Here is a 15829-nt window from a genome sequence, read left to right on the forward strand (position 1 = left end):
GATTCTTTGATTCAATCATTAAACGTCAAACTCCAGGCAGACTAGTATCTGTTTGCAGATACTGATTTTTACTGACTTTCCTAGCAGGGCTCCAATATCACCATACATGTGGTGAGAACGTAGAAGCATCTACTGTAACTGCATCTGCGTGCATTGTGGTGGCATACATGCTGACGCTGCAATGTGTCAAATTCTAAGCCTACGTGAATACAACCAGACCCACAGTGAGCCCATACATCCGTTTATCTGGCAGCTTCAGCGGAGGGTGCGCGCATGTCAAAAAGCTCAGTCGGGGTTAAAGCTGTTGTTGAGGGCCACATCCGCTGAGAGGGGCCACAAAATTCAATTATTAACAACTACATATGGACCCCAGCTGGGTTAATAATGAGAGCCGATATATCAACATATTATTATGCCATTATCTTATTATGAGAAGTGCGCAACAGCCTTGAAGCCTCCACTCCGTGTACACACAGAGATGATACATGCACTGCAATACAGAGTGTTTACAACACAAAGGTCAAGAGGTACACTTGTGAAAGGATCCATTTTGGCGCAATGATGGAACCAGGGCCAACATCGGAAATTAATAGACTGTCTTCCCCTTGGGAGTGCAAATGTGCACAGCAGATCTCACACAAATCAGGGCATTTTAGGATGTTTTCATCACGGACAAACATGCAGATGGATTCAGTGATGTATGAAGGTGATTACAAGCCCCACTCCTTCGCATAAAATGTTATTTATTCAAATGTGTCATTAAACGCAATAACGACTTTACATACTGTTTGTCGTAATTGAACTTCCTGCCTGTAACTAAGAGTCAGCTGTGCATCTCTATGTGTGAGTGTATGTTCTCTCAGTAATGAGCAGTGGGAGTAGTTTATTTGTTAAGGAGTGTTTTGGGGAAGCAAAACAAGAAAATGACATCCACAAAAAGCCTTGTTTTTTTGGCCCTACATCCAGACGTTAAGCACTTCGCTGCTCCAACAAAGACGTAATAAATAATTATGCACGGTCTCCATTAGCGGCTGACAGGACAGAAAACACCGAAATGGCTAATTGATGCTGATTTTCATGAGGAATAAGTGCCAGCGCAGACACAAAAGCTGCAGCTGCAGCCGCATGCCCAAACATGCAATCTAAAAGACATTGAGACACGAACAGATCATTTATCTCACACACGATCACACACGGAGCGTGTGATCAGATGCACAGAATGTAACCTGCAAAGCACATGTACATAATTACAGGGTTTGCCGACAAACACTCTCTACCCACTTCGACTCCCCAAACCGAAAATCCACACACACACACACACACACACACACACACACACACACACACACACACACACACACACACACACACACACACACACACACACACACAGTGAAACCACCCCTGTACATTGCTGTCAAACATGTATCAAAATCTCGTCTGTTGTCTGTGATTTATGTCTCTAACTAATTACATAGCTGCTCTTCAGAGAGCTGGGGTGGGTGGGTGGGTGGGTGGGGTGGGGATGGGGGGGTGGGGGCTGGAAAGGGAGTGGGGGAAATGAGGGCAGGTCCTGTGCTACTAAAAATCTGTAAGCCACAGGAAGGTGTTTGTGAGGAGGAGGCTCTATGGACAGTATGTAAACTCAAAGACTTAAATACAGAGAACTATGTCACCACACACACAGTTAAATATCATTACTGAGTGGGCCAGTCTGAAAATCAGAAGGGTCCCAAGTGCTTTTCTCTTCACCACTTTTGCAATGTGGTGGAACAAACTTTGCTGTATATACTACAAAACAACAGTTTTAAGTCGAGTACTTAGGCGGTTGCTAATCTAGATTTAGTAAAAGGTAAACTCCTAATCAGATCACACTCTGTCGTCACTTTATGAGCTCTGATTTCACAATCTTTAAAAAATATCTAAACAAGTACGTTCAAGACGAGATGTTTATCTGGAATTGTTTCTCAATGGTGCTGCTCTTTTTTTTTTTTGTTGTTGTTGAGGCAACGGTTTCTCAACAGCTCTGTCGATTGTTTTTTTGCCAAAAAGGTCACTGTTCGTTAAATGCATCACGGCCTGCATTCGACAGGTGTGGAGGAAGCGACAGCTCTAAACACAGAAAACTCTGTAGCAGTCAGATGTGTGAAGATTCACTATGTTAAATAAGAAATGCAAAAAAAAGCCATCGCTGCCACTTTGATTTAACGGCACGGAGCGAGCATACATCACTGGAATACACAGCAGAGAATAGCAGGGGGGGAGAGGCACAGATCGCACAGATATGTGAGTAATACTGGGATGCTATTATCTCTTTAGCTGGTGTGGCAGCAGTTTATCACAGCAGTCAATCACCAAGTAATCACTATCTGTAAAGACTCCTTCCACTTTCACTGCCTAAGAACACTTGGTCAGCCCCCGCTGCCTGGGCCACCGGAGATAAAGATGCTCCTAAGAGTGAGTGAGCCGACTCAAAGACAGATTCTATTAGACTTATCACCCTTTGCTCAAACTAAAATTGCCAGCCATGGCAAATACACTGTCGAGTGATGGATGGCAATTAGCTGATTAGTTGTTGGACAGACTTTTCAGGTAACTGCCGAATCCCAAAATTAATCATTTATCAAGCAAAAGTCAAGACATCCACTGGTTTCCACCTCTCAGCTATGAAGATTTGCTGCTTATCTCTCTTTTATGTGATTGTAAACTGGACATTTTTTAGTTTTGGACTGTTCCCTGAACAAACATAAGCAACTTCAGGCCATCACCTTTGGCTTTGAGAAGTTCTCACAAGTATTTTTCACAACTTCCAGATATTTTAAAAACTGAAAGATTCATCGATTGAGCGAAACAACCAACAGATGAATCAAATAAAAAAAAACGTTATAATAGTTATTACTTCCTGAATAAATCCACGCCATAAATCAACAACCACGTTATCCAGCTGTACAACAGCTGTAATCTGCAATTACAGCAGAGTGTATTAGTGCAGATAACTGGTGACCTCCATCTCTGTGTCTTTTCTTATGATCCACGCTGATCCTTGTCTGGTGCTCTGGCTCACTTATCTTCCCCTCCAGTGACTCTGCCACCTTAGGAATGCCATTCCAGTCAGTCCATAATTCCCGCTCAGTGTTCCCAGTAATCCCTCTTCTCCGGCTGTTCTGAGCCTACTTCCTTCCCCACAGCTGCTGGTCGGCCCAGCTTGCTCTAATAATAGGACAACAATGCCCGCCCCACGCCCGGACACACTGCACTACTCCCGAAAAAAAAAATCTAAAAACTCTGTGCACTGAGTTGGAAATATTTTAAAAGGCTTCCCACACAAGGTCACTTCAGCAGATCTTTAACCAAAAAGGTCAAAAAATCCTGAATAATATAAATATTTAATATGACAACAATTATTGATGGCCAAACTCGAGCGGAGCAACTTTCTAAATTGTTGATGCTTAGTGCCTCTCTGTGCGGGTTACAGACTGCAGCATGTAAACACATGTTGGTGGAGGAATGATGATGAGGCTGCACACTCCAGTGAGTTACTGCACTATCTGTGGTAGAGTCAGAGAAGACACTGTAATCATGCAGGAGCTGATAAATGAAGGCTACACACTCCTAAAGTAGTTAAACACTGCCTTGTGCCTTTGCCACAGTGTTTTGGAACGGGATGACTCCTCCAGCACACACACACACAAACACACACACTGAATAGATTAGGAATAAATGTCACATATATGGTGCGTGGTCCTGTCAGCAAAGCAGCCCCGACCTGCACACACAGACGCCAAAGAAAGGGAGGCGTTAATCAGAAAAGAGTGTGACTGAGTGCCAGACTGAGCTTTCCTCTCTCATCTGCTGCTGTTCCACTTGCAGAAGCAGAGCTCTGAATCACATGTTACAGCCCTTTGTGTCTTTGAGCCTGACACTTCTTCAGCCAATCCTTAGTCGTTTCTTCCATTAAAGATGCTTCTTTCCACCCCTACTTTGCTTCTTTCCCTGACAGATCAGCGTGATAATGTTGCTCCCCTGGCACGTGAAAAGCTTACCTCCACACCTCCTCCCTCTCAACCCCCCTCCGCCATTCCACCAAGAGAGCAACCCACAGAAAAGCTCCCAAAATGTGTAACCTCTCACAGAATTACTGGCCGGTGAAAGGACACAAAAGGAAAAAAAAAAAAGCGAGGAATGCTCGCGCTCACCTCAGACAAGGTCCCGCTGCCGCAGGGAAAGCAGAAGGAAAATCATCCTCAATCCACACAGAAAACCGAGAGCAACAAGTAGTAACTCCAGAGATTTCTCCTCCCCTCTCTCGCACTCCTGCTTCCTTGCTCTGTTTCTCCTTCTGCACTCATTCAGGCTGCAGTAGCTGCAGTGGACTGAGCAAGTATGCGAGTGGTGTGTGTGTGTGTGTGTGTGTGTGTGTGTGAGAGGGTGTGAGTGTATGGTCCTGTGGACTCCTGCAGGGATATTGACTCTTAGCCGGGTTCAGGTCCTCCCCCTTCTCAGGCTCACATAGCGAGAGGGAAAAAAGCTCACCCACACACACAAACAGAGGGCAGGAGAGTACTCCCTTTGTCTTTTGTTGCTTTCTCTCACTTCCTTGCTCTGTGTCTTCAAATGTGTGTAACTCCCTGCTCCACAGCCCCCTTCATACAGAAAGAGAATGAGAGACAGAGTGAGGCTGCCTACATGTATGCATGTGTATGTGTGTGTGTGCGTGCACGCTCCGGCACAGGGAAAGCCGTCGTGCCTCAGCGCCCGGGGCAGGAGGAGGAGAAGGAGGCGGAGTCTAGACCTCGGAGAGCCGAATTCCTACCTCTCGTCCAACCAATGGGAAGCCTTGTTGCGGTTGACCAAAACCGCGGGGCCAGGCCGGGCCTCACTACCACACTCCAGCTTTAAAGCATTAGCTGAAGTTTGCTGCGTTCTTACATTGTGCAGCAGCGCTGGAGATGATGAGCGCTGTTTTCATCTTGTGAAACTACCTGCTAATATTTACATATTTAACATTCAATTAAAAATTTGCAAACACAGTTCATCAGTTACTTACAGTAAATGCCAGAAAGTAGCTGATGTACCGTATGCCTATAAATAGTAAGACTTTCAAAAGTCCCACTTGCTTTTCCTTCCTCAAGGAGATAAACTAGCTGATTTGCTAAATCAATCCAGGCAAGTTTCCAAATGTTGCTGAAGCGAAAGACTCAAGTCACCACACACAACTATGCCAAAACTACAGAGGTAATGTGACGCTTCCTCGTCTCTTCCCACGTCCCTCCCTCCTTCCTGCCAAAGAACAGTACTCTCGTGTTTCAGCTGCTGTCCTTGGCCACACATTTGTCAAGCGAGGCATTTGTCCACAGAAGTGACAGCAGCTCCCCCCCTCCTCCTGCTATTCACACCAGTTTACTTCTGGCAACTTCAACTTTTCCCTCTCCTCGTCTTCTCACCACATCTAGTCCCAGTCATACGAAGGCTCTAGGCCTGAGTAATAATATCATGTGATGGTCTTTCCTTGGAATAAACTGCTCAACGGATATTCAAATAAAGTCGGCTATTATTTATCACTACAAAGTTTTTACTATCACTGTAATGTGTAATGTTTTGTCATCAGTGAAGATGATATTATAACACGACAAAGGGTTTCTATGCAGATTGTCAGTCATCATTATTCAAGGAGGGTTGAATCTAGGGCAACTGGCCTGGACTGAAATCGCTTTCATACAAGGGGCTTCTTCAGTTCTAGCTGACTGGTGGGGAGTCCCAGGTATTTAGCCTCTGTTGGGCACCACCTGATGTGCTCCTGTTAGAGTCGCTGGAGTCACCTGAGGCCACGCGTTAACGACAGCGTAAAGACAAAGAGTTTACAGCCACACTAATGACTCTCTACGTCCTATCTAAAACTGAAATGCTCACAGTGACAATGCTAACATGCTAATGTTTATCAGGTACAGTAGTGCTGCATGCTAATTAGCGCTAAGCACAGAGTACAGCTGCAGCTGATGGGAATGTCATTAGTTTTTGCAGGTTTGGGTCATAAATTAAAGTACTGACATTAAAATGAACCAAACAAGCTGAAACTTTCACCTGATGCTGCTGGATGAAAAGCAAAGGGATGACCAGCGTTATTACACTTCATCTTGAGATGGACATGGGAATCGATGCCATATTTGTCATCATTTCACTAAAAAAGTCATTAGGATTCATTGTTTGGGTGCCATGGATGTTTGTACCAGATGTCAGGGTGATCCATCCAACAGTTGTTGAGATATTTCAGTCTGGACCAAAGAGGGGCGACCGACTGACAGATCAGCATCCCTCGAGCTGCCACTGTGACTAAAAGTGTAACATGAGCGCTTTAGGCAACAATCTACCAAACCAGGATGCACAAGACGCAAAGACGAAATCTGGGAAAGGAAACCATGTGAGTGGTTTGTGTATTTACATTTACTTAACATAGACCAAATTAAAAGACCATTCAGTTCTTTAATGAGTTCGTCGGCCTTTAAGGCAAACAGACTTCCACTGACTGATCTGACAGATACGGTGGTGACAAGACATTTCCTTTATTTAACATCTGTTACGTCTGTAGTTAAACTAATTACAATTACAGCAACGCAGCATTAAGAAAGCCAGCAGGTTAGTGCAAACTGATGACAGACAGCTCCATGTTTCCTCCACTCCACATTTAGTAAGTCCTGGCTTCCAAAACCAAAATGGAACCAGACCTGTTTCCACACACATCCAGTCAATGTGAAATGATACAAATTGTTGTGGTGCAGAGGCAGTCCGCGACAATGCTGCAGATTGGATAAATATGTCGATCTATTACCGTCATCTGTTTCTTGCCTCTGAGGCATCCAGCACCACTATAAAACTCTCCAGTTAAACATCATGTTGTGAGTTCGTCTTTGTTGTGTACCAAAACTTGATGATGAGAGTTATTTGACACATTCTGGCATGTGATTACTCTTTTTTTTTTTTTTGAAGACTGGCTTGATCACTTCCAAATTTCCAAAACACTCTATGACAATTAGTGAGGCTTTGTTCCTCTGATGTTTTTCGCTGAAAAACGCAGCCTTCCTTCTGCTTTACACTCCAGTTAAAAGTGCAAAGCACAAAACAAAGTATTCTTCTTATTTTGCATGACATCGTTCATTGCAGTATTAATGTAAACATAAGCTCAAACTAATTATCCATTTTGGAAAAGTTATTCATAAAATTGTGATTATGGGAAACAGAACTTAACTGTCCATACTGTACACCAGAATTTTCAAAATAAGAGCATACGGTTAATAGTTGCGGTCATGCTGTGTTCTAAGGCCAGAAATATTATATGAACCTTTCCTCATTCCAGTCCACAAAACCTGTAACATTAACAAAGACTTAAACTTGAATAAACACGCAGGTGTTTTCTCTACATGTGCACTGAGTTTTAAATCTCTTATTCACGCTGATTTAACATCGCACCTTGAGCTTATCTTTTGAGGTTTCGGATCTCTTAATGCTTAATACACCTTAAAGCCTACGCTGTCATGTGCTTCTGCTTCATTATGGTTACTGCTGATCCTAAAGTTCTGGCCTATCCTTACAGTTACATATTATTCATTACTCACACTGTAATTAGTAGTAGCACATACTGTTGACATTAGCGTGTGGTTGCCTGGTGGTTTCAGAGCCGACTGAGCTTAAACCGGTAAGACTACAATGCTTGTTTAAGCCTAATTCCACCTTCAACAGCCAATTAGCAGGAAAAACACAGAAAAGTGGCAGCAAGGGTTTAAAATGGGAAAGACAGAAACGGAAAGGCTGAAGTGACTTAAGGAGTGAGGATTGGTATGTGGGCTATAGAGTTACAGAGACACAAAGTGAAGCAGGGAAGTCTACTCCTATAGACGGCTCTGACACGCCTCTCCTTTTATCTTCCTCCCTGTTTGTTCGCCTTTCCGTCTCACTAATCCCTCAACCCCTGTCACTCTGTTTATTTTCCTGAGTGTCTTTATGTCCGAGAAAGTGTAAAAAATTGAGAACGTGCAGAGTGAAGGCCGTGCTAACCTTGTGTTTGTTTAGTCTGCGCTTGGGTTTGTGTGCATGAGCATGCAACAGTCGGCTTCTTGGGAGTAAAAGCCACAACAAAGGGCTGATTCCTTCCAACGGATCTGCCCTGAGAAACAGCACTTATGTGCAGCAAAAATAGAGAAGAACACAAGATCAAGGTATATGCGGGAATCCTGAAGTTAAATCTTACACCTTTTAAGGCATTTTAAGAGTTTGAGTTTTAACCATTTAACTGGTTTTAAGATCGTATAACTAAACAAACTTAACCTGCTATAACTTCTTGGACCTCTGGATCAATGTAACGTAATTCAGACAGGCAGGGTGGGAACAAAGCAATGACTAACCCAATCGAAACTCAAACTAGAAACACAATCTATAACACACACACTTTATATCTATACTCTTTATTTTACTGTCTTATATGTATATCATGGCACAAATAAAAGAGTAGGAGATCAAGAATTGTACTTGCGTAACCAGCATTTAACCAATAAACTTTGAACTCTGTGTTAGCATGGGGCTAAACCAAAATGGACTATGCACCCTGTTTTATCTTTTCCACAGGCGAACGTCTTGGCTATTTCTGTATCTGGGAACATCGCTTGAAAAAGATCTGAAATCCTGTCATTAGCACTGAGGGATTGGTGTTTTGCTGCTGTGTTGAGACACCGCAGAACCTCTGCGCACAGCGTTGGAGCGGTGCCCATCATCACTCGGAGGTCGGCAGTGGATGATGAAGTGGTGGCTGTTGTAGCAGCCTCAGCCGTGGTGGGTATGGGCTGTAGTTTAGCACAGAAATGCAAAACACAGACCTGCTGTCTGCGTTTCTCAGAGGCTTTGTGGCTGGAACTTAGCATGTGGGACTGGACGGCGTTGATCTCCATCAAGGCCGCATTTATCACCTTTCGACACACGGAGCAGTACACGTCACGGTTATTTCCAGAGACATCAGACCTGGTTCAAACTCTCGTTCTCCAACCACTTGCATCTCTCCATTAGCTAGGTGGCATTATCAAGCAGCAGTTAGTCAGCAGGTCAGTGACAGGTTGTCAAGCCACACAGAATCCCACTATGGGCCTGTGCAATGATTAAATTCATGCAAACTTTAGCATACAATCTCTTTGGACAAATATACAGTACACCGAAAACAAACTATGAAACTGAATACCTCAGAAAGAAGCATTTAGGACTTTTTAATTCGTCTTCAGGGCCTCAGTTGTCGCTAAATTGATTTATCTACTTTTTACACTTTTTAAGACCCCGGGACACCCTGGCGATGTACAGCAGACATGAGGAAAAGACAGAGCAGTATACCAGCGGCAAGCAGAGAGCAAAGGAACGGAAAGTGTAACGAGAGCCATCAATGGCAAACACAGGAAACAAACAGTCTGTCTAATGTGAATCTACAGTGTCCTAAGGATCTGCCTCCAGAAGTAACTCTGCCATTCCACACTCTGTTGAGTGCTTGTGTGCTGCAAAAACATCCCAAATGTCTGTGCTGAGGCACAACTTAATGCATAACAAAATGGCACAGCGCTCCTCAAAAAGCTGAGTCAGAGAAACATCGACACATTAAACAGTCAAACCACATCAAGTCAGCTTTTGATTCGTCTCTTGTTTCCCCTCGCCTGTAAAAATGGAGCAATAAAGGAATGTGTACTTCAGCAGTAGGAAGAGTTGGACATGGGACAGCCAGGAATGCCAACAACTGCCATTTTGGAGACAAAGGCACTTGTGTGCGGCACGTGGGGTCAGGCTGCTGCCATGCCGGCCATGCCAGTGAGTGCTTTTTGTGGAAGGATTCCAAAGGGAATTCGACTTATAAAAGGCTGGAACTGGGGCATCCTGGGGCCCGGCGGTCTAACGTGCACACCGCTTAGCCGCCACGTTTCTCTTGGTCTTTTATCACACATCATTTGCGCCTCCTTCCTCAGATGTTTTCATCTAAAGTCCCAAAACCTGCTCTTGCAGACTTAATGTACTGAGCTCTGTGTGCTTTGTAATAAACACAGCATTGATTTAGGAACTCCCCCCACCACCCAAAACCTCGCCCATATGGACTATTGTTGACTTTACATAGATCTGATCCTGTATTCTATGGTTATACTGGGAGGTTATACTGCAAGTAAAGTCTTTGATGGACGTGTTTCTGACCTAACTTAAAGTAACATACTGTACATATTGGGTCTAAAAGCTGCGCATTTAATCGAAAAAATGCCAACAGAGCAGCTTAATCTTAATACTTCTAAAAACACAAACAGTATATAATAGCAGCCTTCAGTTCTCAGTTCTTTTGATGAATTGTCGCATCATGTATTCTGCTGTCACATCAGAACTTTATAGACCTCATGTCCTGAAATGTATATGAATACACAAATCAGCTTATGTGACTTGATGGGAAGTTCTTGGCAGTTGACCTCCTGATCTTGATTTAACTGAATTGTGATGGTAAAAAAGAACAAAGCAGAATATCAAAGACGTCAAATCAAACTTGTAAATGCTTTATGTTGCTGCTTCTTCAATGCTCTCGTTTCAGGCTCAAATTCCAGCATTTTCCCACCAGAGCTTGCACTGAAATGTATGCTCTGGTAGATCATCGCGGATGTGTTACTGGGTAAATCACATAAACAATGAGGAAGGCTAAACAAACCACTGATTAAGATCAGTTTATCTCGACATTTAAGCATCCTCCTTTGATTAGAATCTCCCAGGAAAAGTCTGCTAACGCTCATGCTCTTTCTGACTCCCTCCTCTCACATAGCCGATGTTTTCCAGCCGTCTCTCCTCAGCTCATTCCACCACCGCTCACCCTCTCTGGCACCCTCTGCTCAGTGTGGGACCGGCACATTTACATAAGACTTACAGAGACATGAAAAGCACATTCCCAACATAAATTTGTTGTGAGCGTGTAACAAGCTCATGGCTGTGTTTGGCTCAGTTTCTGCCCCTCGCAGTCACTTCAACTTAGACACACATCGCACCCCTCAACAGCGAAACGCACCGTGCACGCACACTATCACGCTTATGCACAGGCTAGCACCCACACACACGCAAACCGCATTGACACGCTTAACATCTACGTAACATACAGCAAAGACACAATCTACATTTGTACACACATCCCAGTTTTCCTTCGCGCTCTATTGTCTCATATACTCTGCTATACGCTGCTTTTCTGCTTCCTGTCCCTCCCTCCGTCCCGCCCCTGCACCGCTCCGTTGACTGACAGTCTCTCATCAGGGAGGCTTTCTGACAAATGGGGCCAAATGGAGTCGTGCCACTGTTGCTGCTGGCCGCAAGTCAGCTCTCTGAGGTTATTGCTAAGCTCTGCTCCTGCAGTGTTATTTATATCCGCCATCACCAGACTAGTTTTGAGTGTTTGATGAACTTTTCATGTGCCATCTCCCGCGTGGATCTCACTGCTTTTGGTTCGCTGTGTTTTCTTACATTGCAAGAAATGCAGTTGGATTTTTCTCTGTCGTGACACACAGTTAGAAAATGCAGGATTTCTTGTATTTCTGAGTTTGTGAAAAGACATTTTCACCATAAAAATGGCCAAAGTGGATCCGATTGAGGAAAACAACATCTCGGATAGATCACTTTTATTACTTGTTTTTACTACTGTGTAAATCCAAAATAGACTTGGTCAGGAACTATGTGTGAGAGCACTGGAGTCAGAAGTGGTCTTTTTTGACCGCATGAGCATTTTTAGGATCTTTACCTCCATTTGAATCGGAGGAAGCCTGCTCAAGATTTAGTTTCTCCTTCTGAGGTATGTGGGGCTTTTTCAGTGGAGCGGTAACTAGTTTATCAAGTTAAAGTCTGTGTTATAATGGAAGTCACCAATTTGTCAAACACAAGCAATTATTCAGATTACAAGCATCGCTTTTAGGTCTGGGGACAGACTTTCAGTTTGACATTACTGACAGTTAAATAGCATCCTTATAAAAACAGTCTAAAGAAGAGCAAGATAAAAAGAGGTGGGGCTAACTAATTTGAATCCATTTGTCGATTGTTGTGCACCATAAACAGGCAAATTATGCACTAGAAGAGACAAAAGAAAGAGAACATCACACTCAGCAGATTGCTACTCTGGAGACAGACGTCTTGGTGCGTCGTCCTCTGACTGTCTCCATCACAAATCACGCAATCGTAAATTACAAAGAACAACAAGATGACTTCAAGCTCAAACCAAGCAGCCACTTGTAATCTGGGATTGGTTTGATTTGCTTTGGAGAAGAAAAACGCAACTGTGCCAAAGAAAAGTTTTGGTCTTGACTGAAGTTCTCCTCCTTAGTTTTTCAGCATAATTTAGCCAAAAGGCAACGGTGTAGGAGACACAGACCCGATTGTTCCAGCTACATTTGTACACACGGATGCATTTACTCAAATATGTGGTGTAGTGTCAACACACATGCGTCCTTGACCTCCTTGAAGGACCACCTAGTCGAGTTTGTAGTAAATATATATAACTCCACAAAGCTACCAAACATAGACCACCGAGGTCATCTCTCTGTGTCCTTCTGCATTTTCATGCCTCCTTTGCTTCCAGCTTGTTCTTTCTCATTTTTAGCCTTTTGCTGCTGTACTATCATTACGCAAACAGCCACCGCGATCCTCCCATGCGGCTGCAAGGCTGAGCGCGAGTGTGTGGGATCTGTGTTTTTTTTTGTCTTCAGAAACATGGTTTCACAGTTTTCCCCACAGATAGTAAAGTAAAATAAAAGAACGGAGCCAAAATCCCACCACAAGCAGCCACTTGAGATGCATTTGAGGGGAGTTTCAAAGCCAAGTGTGAAATGCAATCAGTTGCAACTGGATTTAGATGCAAGATATCAGGTCTTAAGAGTGATTCTCAAATAAGCTTGCAGTTCAGTACTGATGAGAGGTGGAAAACCAGTTGATTTAAAGATGTAAAGGTAATGTTTGGTGTTCATCTTAAAACAACACCTAACCCTCAGATTAAAAGTCCATCAGAGCTAATCTAGTTGAGTCTGTGCCTTCACACGCAGTCTGTTATTATCACATTATTCCTGATCTTTGTTTCCAGCTGAACTAATCCAGCGCCTCACGCCTTGACTTCTGCACGAGGATGACAAGCGGCATGCCTTTTCCTTTTCACGCATTCATATACTCTAAATGCTGATAATGCCAGAGCAGTAGGGCCAGAAGCCTTTAGGAAAGAATGATGGTGGAACATTAACTTAAATCTGCCCTGATCAGACGACAGAGTGAGGCAGTGTACTTAAATTTCCAGATGCATTAATATCCAGAAATCAAAACTGACATTAGTACACAATCAATAGACAATCTGACTTATAAGCTTAGCTCTTACCGGCCACTGGCCAGGAGGGCATCATAAAGAAACAGAATGATGATTGTTTATGCAAAACTTCTGTGACTGAGTTACTATAGATGGGATGTTTCCTCCACCACAGCCCTTTTTGATTTCAGCTGTTGAAATGTAAATGGTACGGCTCAATATTTCTATGATAACAGTGTATGACGTGACAATGTGAAAACAACGTGACCGTGTGAAAGGCTGTCCGGCCGACAACTTCACGGTTTAGGTTCATTGTCACCACTCTCATAGTGTTGTTTTCGTCCACAAAAACCTACAATACACTACCTGCTCAGCACCAAAGAGCAGACAGACAAAAGTTAGTGACTATCTGATGAACATCATGTTGCATTTAACTGCTAATGAGACAGATATTTCCCTCAGGAGTTGGTAGAGACCAAATTCAGAGCTATATGAAAGTGAAAACCTCCGTTATTGCAGGTTTAGAGCAGTGACTTTTAATATCAACCCTGAGTCTAATGACTACAGTTGATGAGAAAGGGGACACAGCACACTACCCACACAGCAACGAACACATAAACTAAGCTAGTAACCAGCTAGCAAAGAAAGTCGAACATTAGCACGTTTAAATGCCAGATACTTTTCTCAGGAGTTTGTGGCCAGCCCTCAAACCCAAGTCCCCAAAACCCTGAAACAGCCATTAAAAGAAATGGGACGTGCTAGAATCGCCTTACTTTGCCAAAATGTCTTTCCACCCGTGGTTTAAATCCAGACTTTTTTTTACAAAACATGCAAGTATGGAAACACATGCACACACCACACAGACCTACAGGCCCAAACATGCTTACAGCTGCAGAACAGGACAGAGTAAACATGTTTTTTATCTGTCTCCAAAGCCTTTAAACAATACTCATCTGCCGAGGCCACATCCTCACACAGTTAACAAAGTCCCTTGCACACCAGAATGAGCTTGACTGAACCATGAGGCCCGGTGCAAGATAGTGCTTCCTCTTAAAACTAAATTAAAACTTATAAGCTGACAGCCCAGTTGCTAAATTTACACACCACCCCGATGTCTGCTTAGATTTTAGCACATGACAACACAAGCAAGAATAAATCTGTTATTAAAAGCTGAACATTCTTCAAGACAAAGCCCTGCGGCGCTTTCACCCACAAGACCGCACTTTCATCTGGATGAAATCTGGGAATTTTAGGAGTGCAGTCAGAAACCCTAATTCACCTCAAAATGGAAAATGAGAGAAAAGCCCCTTGTTTTTCACAAAAATAGCTTACAGCAACAGAGAAGCAATTTCAACTGGTTTAAGCTCCCTGTCTAATAAAAGTTCTGTATAAACACACACACAAAAACACGGTGCTGGTGTTTTCTCCTCCGGTACACGAGCAGCCATTCAACCTTTCTCAACCAGGACAAAAACACGCAGACCTATTTACATGTCAATGAAGGCCACGGATAAGGACTTTTCTCTGCTCTCCCTTTTTACTTTCCTCCCTCGAACTTCCTCTCATCTGTGTGTTCTTATATGCTCATTTTGAGGCCTGACAAAGGAGCGGCTCCTTTAAAGAGAAACCCTTGTCGTGGGATTCCCATCTTATTCCTGAGAGAACTGTTATGTGCACTACAGCTCTGGATGTGTGTAATACAGCTCAAGATGCAGATTGAGGTCATATATGAGACTATTGTTTGAATTATTCCAGTGACATCTTTTACATGAGCTTGTCTGGCAGCAATACCATTCGGACTATTATCTATAGTAGGAAGAACGTCAAGCATCAGCAATCATTTGCTTTCAGCCCATATAGACAGGAAGTAGCTGCCTGTGCTATAATAGTCAGCCAGATGCAGACCAGAGCAGATCAGCATTTACTTTTATGTAAAATACCCATAGCAATGTGTAATATATGAAAAAAAAAAAGCATGCAAATAAAAATTCACAGTGAGGATCTGCTCTTCCAGTGATGTCTGTGCGCATGCATGCGTTGGTGCGAGAGCGAGTGTAAATTGATGCCTACGAGCCTCAGGAAGAGTTCACGCTTCCTGAGGCTTGCAAGCCCGAGGTGAGAATGTAATCGGATGATATCAGATTATTGCCCTTTCTACTCTCACTTTTCTATTTATATTCCCTCTTGTATGTGCGCTGAGGGAGGCCGGCTGACTGGCTGAGAGGAGACAGCAGTCGATCAGTGCACAAAAGCCGCCGTTTAACGCTGGGAAACGGCGCTGTGAAGGTGAGAAGGAGCTCGGCCGTTCTCACATATTTGGGTTAGATTGTTAACAGAAGTTTCACGTCTCAAGAGATGGATGAAGGTGGTGAGGTTTGTCTGCGCAGCTTTCTTTCCCTTTTCTTTGTCTCTCCGTCTCTGTCGTGGCAGGCGGCCCAGCGCATAAAGCGATGTGGCTTAGACGCTGGCGAAGAGAAACTCTTGGAAATATGTTCTCTGTTGACTCATTCTGTT

At 43.5% G+C, this 15829-nt stretch overlaps 1 protein-coding gene across 4 annotated transcripts in view; it reads right to left on the reverse strand.

Annotated features, from left to right (window-relative positions):
• LOC139348509 (disabled homolog 2-interacting protein-like) overlaps window positions 1-15829 on the reverse strand; it is a 145878-nt gene that overhangs the window by 104140 nt on the left and 25909 nt on the right. Inside the window, exon 1 of one of the 4 annotated variants that reach the window (XM_070988693.1) lies at window positions 4197-4250. The exons of the other annotated variants lie outside the window; for them this stretch is intronic. The gene's annotated coding sequence lies outside the window, so the exon portion shown is untranslated. Of the gene's footprint in view, window positions 1-4196; window positions 4251-15829 lie in introns of those variants that run through there. 4 annotated transcript variants of the gene reach the window in all.

The sequence above is a fragment of the Chaetodon trifascialis genome, chromosome 20, assembly GCF_039877785.1.
Source record: "Chaetodon trifascialis isolate fChaTrf1 chromosome 20, fChaTrf1.hap1, whole genome shotgun sequence".
Taxonomy (NCBI): Eukaryota; Metazoa; Chordata; class Actinopteri; order Chaetodontiformes; family Chaetodontidae; genus Chaetodon; species Chaetodon trifascialis.